This window comes from Camelina sativa, chromosome 2 (assembly GCF_000633955.1).
Source record: "Camelina sativa cultivar DH55 chromosome 2, Cs, whole genome shotgun sequence".
In the NCBI taxonomy this organism is placed as follows: Eukaryota; Viridiplantae; Streptophyta; class Magnoliopsida; order Brassicales; family Brassicaceae; genus Camelina; species Camelina sativa.
The window spans coordinates 19,489,581-19,497,365 of NC_025686.1; positions in this window are offsets into that span (position 1 = coordinate 19,489,581).

Genomic DNA, 7,785 nt, shown 5'->3' on the forward strand with positions numbered 1-7,785 from the left:
ATAATGAGTATTTATAGGAAGAGAAATGATGAAAAATTACATTTAGAAAAATGAGAGTTACAATTCTAATTTATTGTTTTGTTTTAATACAATTGATTAATACAACTTAGTGGAGAAATAAAGTTAATGCATAATTTATAGGGAGAAGCTATAAAGATTTCAGTTTTATATTATGTGAGTTAAATGTGAAAATTAATTTTTTTAAAATTTGTGTATTAATAAATTTTTTTTTGTTAAAATTGCATTGCCAAGTGGACCAATAAGGAGAGACTGAAACTCTACTTTTATATATATGACTAGTAGACAAAAGTTTGTGGGGTCTAAGTGGAAAAACGAGATATTTCTCCCTGAGAACTATCATATCAAGTTAAATAGAGCCCGAACTTTGATCACGATCTAGATATTCCCGAAAAAAAGTTCGAAACCTATATTCCCATGAATCAAAAGTTCGAAACCTAAATCTCCATGTATCTAAGTTACATTGGTTTAAGTTCTAAACCGAGGTCAAACCATCTATTTTCAAAAACAAACCAAAATAAAACAAATTAAAAGTTAAAAAATAATACTTTAGGTTAAAAATAAAAGTACTGAGGTAAGTTAAGAATATATTAGATTTTAGAGCGTGTGAAGTTGTAAATCTGAAAAAGCAAACATCTAGCATGCGTAACAGCGCTGAACTTAATCACTGCCTCCTCCGTTATCACCAATATCTAGGAAAAGCTTCAACAACAAACAGCAAGTAGAGTTCGTCACAAGCTTAGACCATCTCCAATGGTTTTCCCTATTTTTCCTCTATAATAGAGGTGACTTTTACTCCAATGGTCCTCTATTTTCACCTCTAAAATAGAGATTGCTATTTTTTCCTCTATTTATAGAGGAACCTTTGTAAAAAAAGATAAGGTTCCTCTAAAATAGAGAGGCATCTCCAATGGTCCTCTATTTTTATCTCTATAATAGAGGAACTCTATAATAGAGGTGAGTTTTACTCCAATGGTCCTCTATTCTCACCTCTAAAATAGAGATTGCTATTTTTTCCTCTAATAATAGAGGAACACTGTTTTTTTTACAAAGATTACAAAGATTCCTCTATAAATAGAAGAAATTATAGCAATCTCTATTTTAGAGGTGAGAATAAATGACCATTGGAGTAAAACTCACCTCTATTATAGAAGAAAAAATAGGGAAAACCATTGGAGATGATCTTAGTGTTGTGCTGTATATCTCAATTTTCTCGCCAGATTTTAAGTTTCCGACCTGGTTAAGCTCTCTCCGTCGTCGTATTCTCCACCAGCTCGCGTAGATACATAGGCATGACCAAACTTAAATCGTAACCGTATTTTGGACCATAACCGGATTGTATCTGAACCGTACCCAGACCGTAACCATATAAAATGGTTAAAAATTGTAACCGTTAACCGTAAATATATTAACCATAACCGTTAATTAACCGTAATCGTATCAAAACCGTTGGTTAACCGTATAGTTAAACCGTATTTTTTTAACCGTAACCATTTTAAAAACATAATAAAATATACTAATAATTATTTATTTAATATAAATCATATGATATAAAGAAATATGAGTACACTAAAAGAACATATTAATTATAAATAAATAATATCAATTATATTATATCATCAAATAATATCAACTGTATCATATTATCAAATAATTGTAACCATATATAACCGTAACCGCTTAAACCGGAATTGTATTTAACCGTAACCGTTTAACTGTTTATTAAACGGTTATGGTTAAGGTTTAAAAAAATTTCTAAATATAACCGATGGTTAATTAACCGTAACAGTGATAACCGTAACCGTGGTCATGCCTAAATACAACCACAGAACATCGTCTTAGTCAAGCGAGACTCATTCTCCAGTACGATGAACTCACAAAGCATTACGAGCTTTGTCTTATCCATCTTCAATCTCTTATTATGAATCTCGACGATGCTCTCCGAATCTTAGATCTGTTTGAAGTTATTCATCTCTCTATTTTGTTGGTTTTTTTCTCTGTCTCTCTGCCGCCGATCAATAACCATCAGTTCCGTCATGGGATTTCTGATTTCGGTGATGTTCATAAATCATAAGTATTCTCATTTCCATTACCTGTGCTGTCAATCACAACTGGGCTTGGAGGTCTACGATGATTTTTGATTTGGCATAGTTGACTGTTCTTTTATTCAAAACTGACTTTAGGTGAGGAAGAAAGGTGATAAGAAAAAGAGAAGATTGGTTGTTGTCGAGAGGATTGGTTGTTTTCAAGAAAATTGACTTGGTTTTGTAGTTAATTAATTGTAATTTGAGATAAAATTGGTTTACTTTTGGTTTACTATTGTTCTAGTTGGTTAAAATTTATTTGGTACATAATAAACTGATTAAAACCATAGTTTGTGGGGATTTAAATCTTGTAATACTATTTTGGGGAGATTTAGGTTCCGAACTTTCGATTCATGGGGACATAGGTTTCGAACTTTTTTCTTAGGGATATCTAAATCGTGGTCAAAGTTTGTATTCTATCTAGCTCGATATGATAGTTCTCAGGGGGACATAGCTAGTTTTCCCGGGTCTAAGTTGTTTACTTTGGGCCAGAAGATTAACTTTGCCAAAGTGGCTTGCAGACAGCTACATAGGGTAAGATTTGGTAATATCCAGAAAAGAACTAAAGAACCCTTGGAAAAACTTGAGGAAGTTCAAGATGCCTTATTGGTATCTCCCTCTGATGCACTCTTTTGACAGGAATTTATAGCAAGGAAATCTTGAAATTTCTTCTCCAAAGCTCAGGAGTCTTTCTATAAACCGAAATCTCAGATAAGGTGGTATAAAGATGGAGACTCTAACACCTCCTTCTTCCATAAGACTCTAATACCAAACCAAAGCAGGAATAGAATCAGGCATATGAGGGGTGATGATGGTGAGTTGATTCAAAATTTGGATAAGGTGAAGGATATGCTTCAAGCATATTATCAAAATTTGTTAGGCAAAGTGAATCCTGGAGTTGAACCATTTTCCATGGAGGAAATAAAAAGCATCACTACTTTCAGATGCGGTTCTCACTTGGCTTCGCAGCTCATAAAGGTTCATACGATCTCAAAGATAAGGAGGGCAATGATCACAATGCTTAAAAGTAAAGCCCCATGACCGGATGGTTCACTGTGGAGTTCATATGGGAAGCTTGGGTTGAAAAGGGAAATATAGTAGTGGAGGCGGTTCAAGAATTTTTTCAATCATGCTTCTTACGAAGGCGGTTCAATGCTACTATAATCACGTTGATTCCAAAGGTGCAGGGTGCAGAAATGTTTTCCCAATTTAGGCCAGTTTCATGCTGTAATACAGTGTACAAGATCATCGCTAGACTGTTGAAGCAAAAGTTAAAGTTGTTCATCTCTAACGCAGTCCACAGAAATCAGGTGGGGTTTGTTGAGGGAAGATAGCTAGCTGTGTGAGAATGTCCTCTTAGCTTCAGAATTGGTGACTAACTTACATGTTATAGGCTATACAAATAGAGGATGTTTACGAGTGGATCTAGCAAAGGCATACGATAATCTTGATTGGCAGTTCTTACTAAATGTCTTGCATGCTTTGGAATTGCCGGATCAGTTCATTGGGTGGATTCAAACCTGTTTCACCACCACCAGCTTCATCATAGCGGTTACTAGAGAATTGGTGGGTTATTTTCTGGGGAAAAGGGCTCCGGAAAGGAGATCCAATATCGTCCCTACTCTTTATCTTGGCAATGGATGTCCTATCAAAACAGTTGGACAGAGGTTTAATCAATCAGAGATTTGGTTAGCATCCTCAATGTTTAGCTCCTATGGTGACTCACATGCGTTTTGCGGATGATGTATTCATTTTCTTCGATGGCCAACAAGGATCCTTATGGAGTATTTTTTTGAGATCCTTGAGGAGTTCAAAAGTAAGTCTGGTATGGGAATAAACAGAGATAAGACGACCTTGTTCTTGGATGGGGGCAGCTTTCAAAGCACAAAGGATATGGCAGATTATATAGGCATTACATAAGGTTCTCTACCAGTGAGGTATCTGGGCATCACTCTGACCTCAAAAAAGTTAACGAAGCACGAATATCAGCCTCTTATTGACCGTATAACTGGTAGATTCACGGCTTGGAACGTTCATCATTTGTCTTTTCAGGATGTTTGCAGCTTTTACAGTCTATATTTTACTCAAAATTTACCTTTTAGGCGTCAATCTTCTTGTTGCCAAACCAGTGCATTGAGGAGATAAAGAGAATTTGTAGTGCTTTTCTACGGAAAGGTGCACGTAATTCAGCAAGAGGAGTTAAATTAGCTGGGAATCAATATGCACTAGCAAAGAGAGTGGAGGTATTTGTTTAAAAAGATTAATCCCATGAAATAAAGTACTCGGATTGAAGTTAATATGGCTTCTATTTACTTCGGCGGGCTCACTATGGGTATCATGGGTGAGGAGAAACTTGATTCGTTAAGAAAACTTTTGGGAAATGGAGAATGTGACCTCTGGAAGCTGGATAAGGAAGAGCATATACAAGCTAAGACCTCTAGCCAGACCCATCTTGGTTTGCAAGGTGGGCACTGAATTCACTTGCAACTTTTGGAGTCAGAATTGGATCGGTTTAGGGTCGCTATTGGAGATCACAAGAGAGAGAGGGCCTTAAGTAACACGGCGGAATAAGAATGCGGTGATTGCAGACGAATTGAGGAATGGGAATTGGTGGTTGCATACAAGTTTTCTATGGCTAACACTTGGACATATTTGAATCCCCCAGGGCAAAAGTTGGATTGGTATAAAACTGTGTGGTTCAATGAAAGGATTCCAAAACATGCCTTTATTACTTGGATAGTGGCACGCCACAGGTTGCATATGCGGGACAAACTGATCTGATGGGGATTGGCAGTGTAGTGACCCGTGCTAAGAGTAAAAATTCCAAGTCAAATTTCATTAAACATAGGGAGTTGGGAAGACCAAGGAGGCCGAATAAGGGATGACCGTCAAGACAGAAGAAGAAAGGCTGAGAAATCGAGGATGGTACCGTACCACGTACCATGTATTGTACCGTACCTTGACCTGTACTGTTGACCGGACCACGTACCGTTGACTGGACCACATACCATTGAATTTCATGCAGAACCGCGACCCCGAAATTTTTGACGTTAGTGTGGAGCGTGGGAAGGAGGAGATTCATCCCCCCTTGATTGCACAATCAAATTTCATGCAAGAAAACGTAGGGGACAAGATTGCCAAGTGTACTTTATGCAAAAGATTTCTTCACCACATGTTATGCCATGCAAAAATTCTGCCAAATGTCCAGCTATCTCCGCCACTTGTCTTAGACCAAAAACTCACACTCTCCACTAAAAGTAGAGCCTCTTAGCCCCATTTTCGTGAGTCATCCACCCTTAGACGAAAATTAGAAAAGAGTTAGAGAGAGAGAGAGAGTTAGAGAGGGAGCGAGAGAGAGTCCAAGTTAGAGTGTTTCGCGTTGCTAGCCGTGTGCCGCGATAGGATATGTTTGCGTCTAATCCTTGCCGGTTAGAGCTAGAAGTCTGATTAGAGTCTCGAAGCATGTGATATGGTACATGATAGGTTGGGTTTTGTTGATTTTTGCTTAGGATTTTTGTGTTAAATCTAGGCATTTTCGGTTGATTATTGGGTAGATTTGTTTCTTTTCTTCTAGATTGAGTTCTAGGAAGTTAAGTCTCGTTTATTGCTTGTTTGCATGTTGGTGTGAGGTTGTGTTTAGCGCTTAGTCTCTAGATATTTCTCTAGTTACTTAGGTTGCTTGTTGCTTGTTGCTTGTTTGTTGTTGCATGTAGCTTGTGTGCTTTGCATGTGGTTGTTTGTTGCTTGCATGTAGCTTGTGTGCTTTGCATGTTGTTATTTGTTACTTGCATGTAGCTTGTGTGCCTTGCATGTTTGTTTGGTTGTGTGTTGAGGTTGTGTAGGAGAAGACTTCCCCAAGGCCGTAATCAGGGTGGATTACAAAGACTCGGAGAGACGGGATTGTAGCCTAGGGCCGAGTACTACACGACGGTGTAGTCAAGAGCGTCTATAGAGAGGGACTCATAGGTGATGTTCTATGCTCGCGTGTCTTTGTGGCTGTGAGTATAGGTGTTCACGGGTATGGGGGAAGTGATGAAGTGGTGGAGTGAAGGAATTAAGGGCCCTTGGAGTTGAAGAAGAAGTCGTTAGCTACTGCTTGCGTATACTTTGATAGTATACTTGTTGCATGACTAACTTGCATATTATATTGCTTGTTTTTCTTTTATGTTGATTGCTTAGGCTTGCATGTAGTTTTTTAGCTTGCTTGTTGTGTGTTGCTTGCTGGAGTTGGGGTTGGGTTTGGTTTCTTGTTAGGTTCCCGAACTCACTGAATGATTAGCACTCAAGACTCCATAATTTGTTTTGCAGGTAACCTTAGTGGGGAAAAGACTCCAATGATTCTCAAGTTGGCTTATTGATAAACAGGTTTTCACCAGTGTATCAATTCCCTATGCAGTTGTAGTACAAAGGGTTATCAATCCAAATGGTTGTTTATGCTAGCAGGAAAGATGCAATCAGAACAATGCAAGTCAAGCCAAGTAATAGTGGGGTTTTATCTAACAATCCAAAAATAATAAAGAAAAAAATATAAACAAAGAAACAACTCGACCTAAGCACTCGATGAAAGCATTCGAGTACAGGATCAGGTGGAGTGATCGAGTAAGCAAATGAAGTATGAACAACTCGAGGGGTTACTCGATACAGGTTATTGTGTACATGATCGGGTAAGGGATCGAGTGATAAATGAAAATGCAAGCAATTAAGATATGAAAGCTTCTAAGGATGGGGTAATCAAATCCTAAGCATTCCTGACCAGTACAGATGTCTTACATGCCTCAAGCAAATATTTCCTAGACAATGAATCTCTAAAATCTTGTTAAAACACTCTCGTGATAGAAACAATCAACCTTGATCACTCCCTTACCCAACTCTCGTTGGAGAAACATGACCAAGTAGGCATTAAGATCCGATTCATTATTGTCAGTAAAACCCTTACTCATCTAATCTCTTAGGCTAAGTGAGTAAACCTCTAGCATTGGTTGATTCAAGCATCTCATCTACACCTCTCGGTGGTAAAACACCTTAGATCTAATCTCACCCTCTCGGTTTGTTGACAGCATTAAGAACACCAATCTAGAAGGAAATCTATTAAACAAATACAATCAACTAAGAAATCCTAACCGATCAAGAACACATAATCATCTATCCCATCCCTAGAAATAGCCCTGGGCATTCGGGTGACCCGATCGGGTTCGGGTCAGGTATTTCGGATTTTCGGGTATTTCAGATTAAGGGGTCCTAGACTCATTCGGGTATTTCTAATATTCGGGTCGGATTTCGGATAAACACCCATCGGGTTTGGATTGGATCGGGTATCCGATCTCAATCCAAAATTAAGTAAACCAAACTCAATTTCATTCAATAAACCGATCAATAACCATTAACAAAAAGAGACCAATGTTCAAAATTCAAACCATAATCTTGTTCAAACAACCACATAACAAGATTGTTAAACAAACAAATCCATGTCTTAATAAACCAAGTACTAAACGAGAGAGACAACAAAGTAAACCAAAATTAAAAAAACAAAACACCTTGTAGAACTGTCACCAATTGTAAAATCAAAACAAATAAAACACCTTGTAGCTTCAAGTAGTCGAGACCTTACTCTTCAATGCAGAACTCTGAAAACAAAAGAATTGGATGAGCTAACATAAACTATAAGAGAGGCAATAACAAAAAA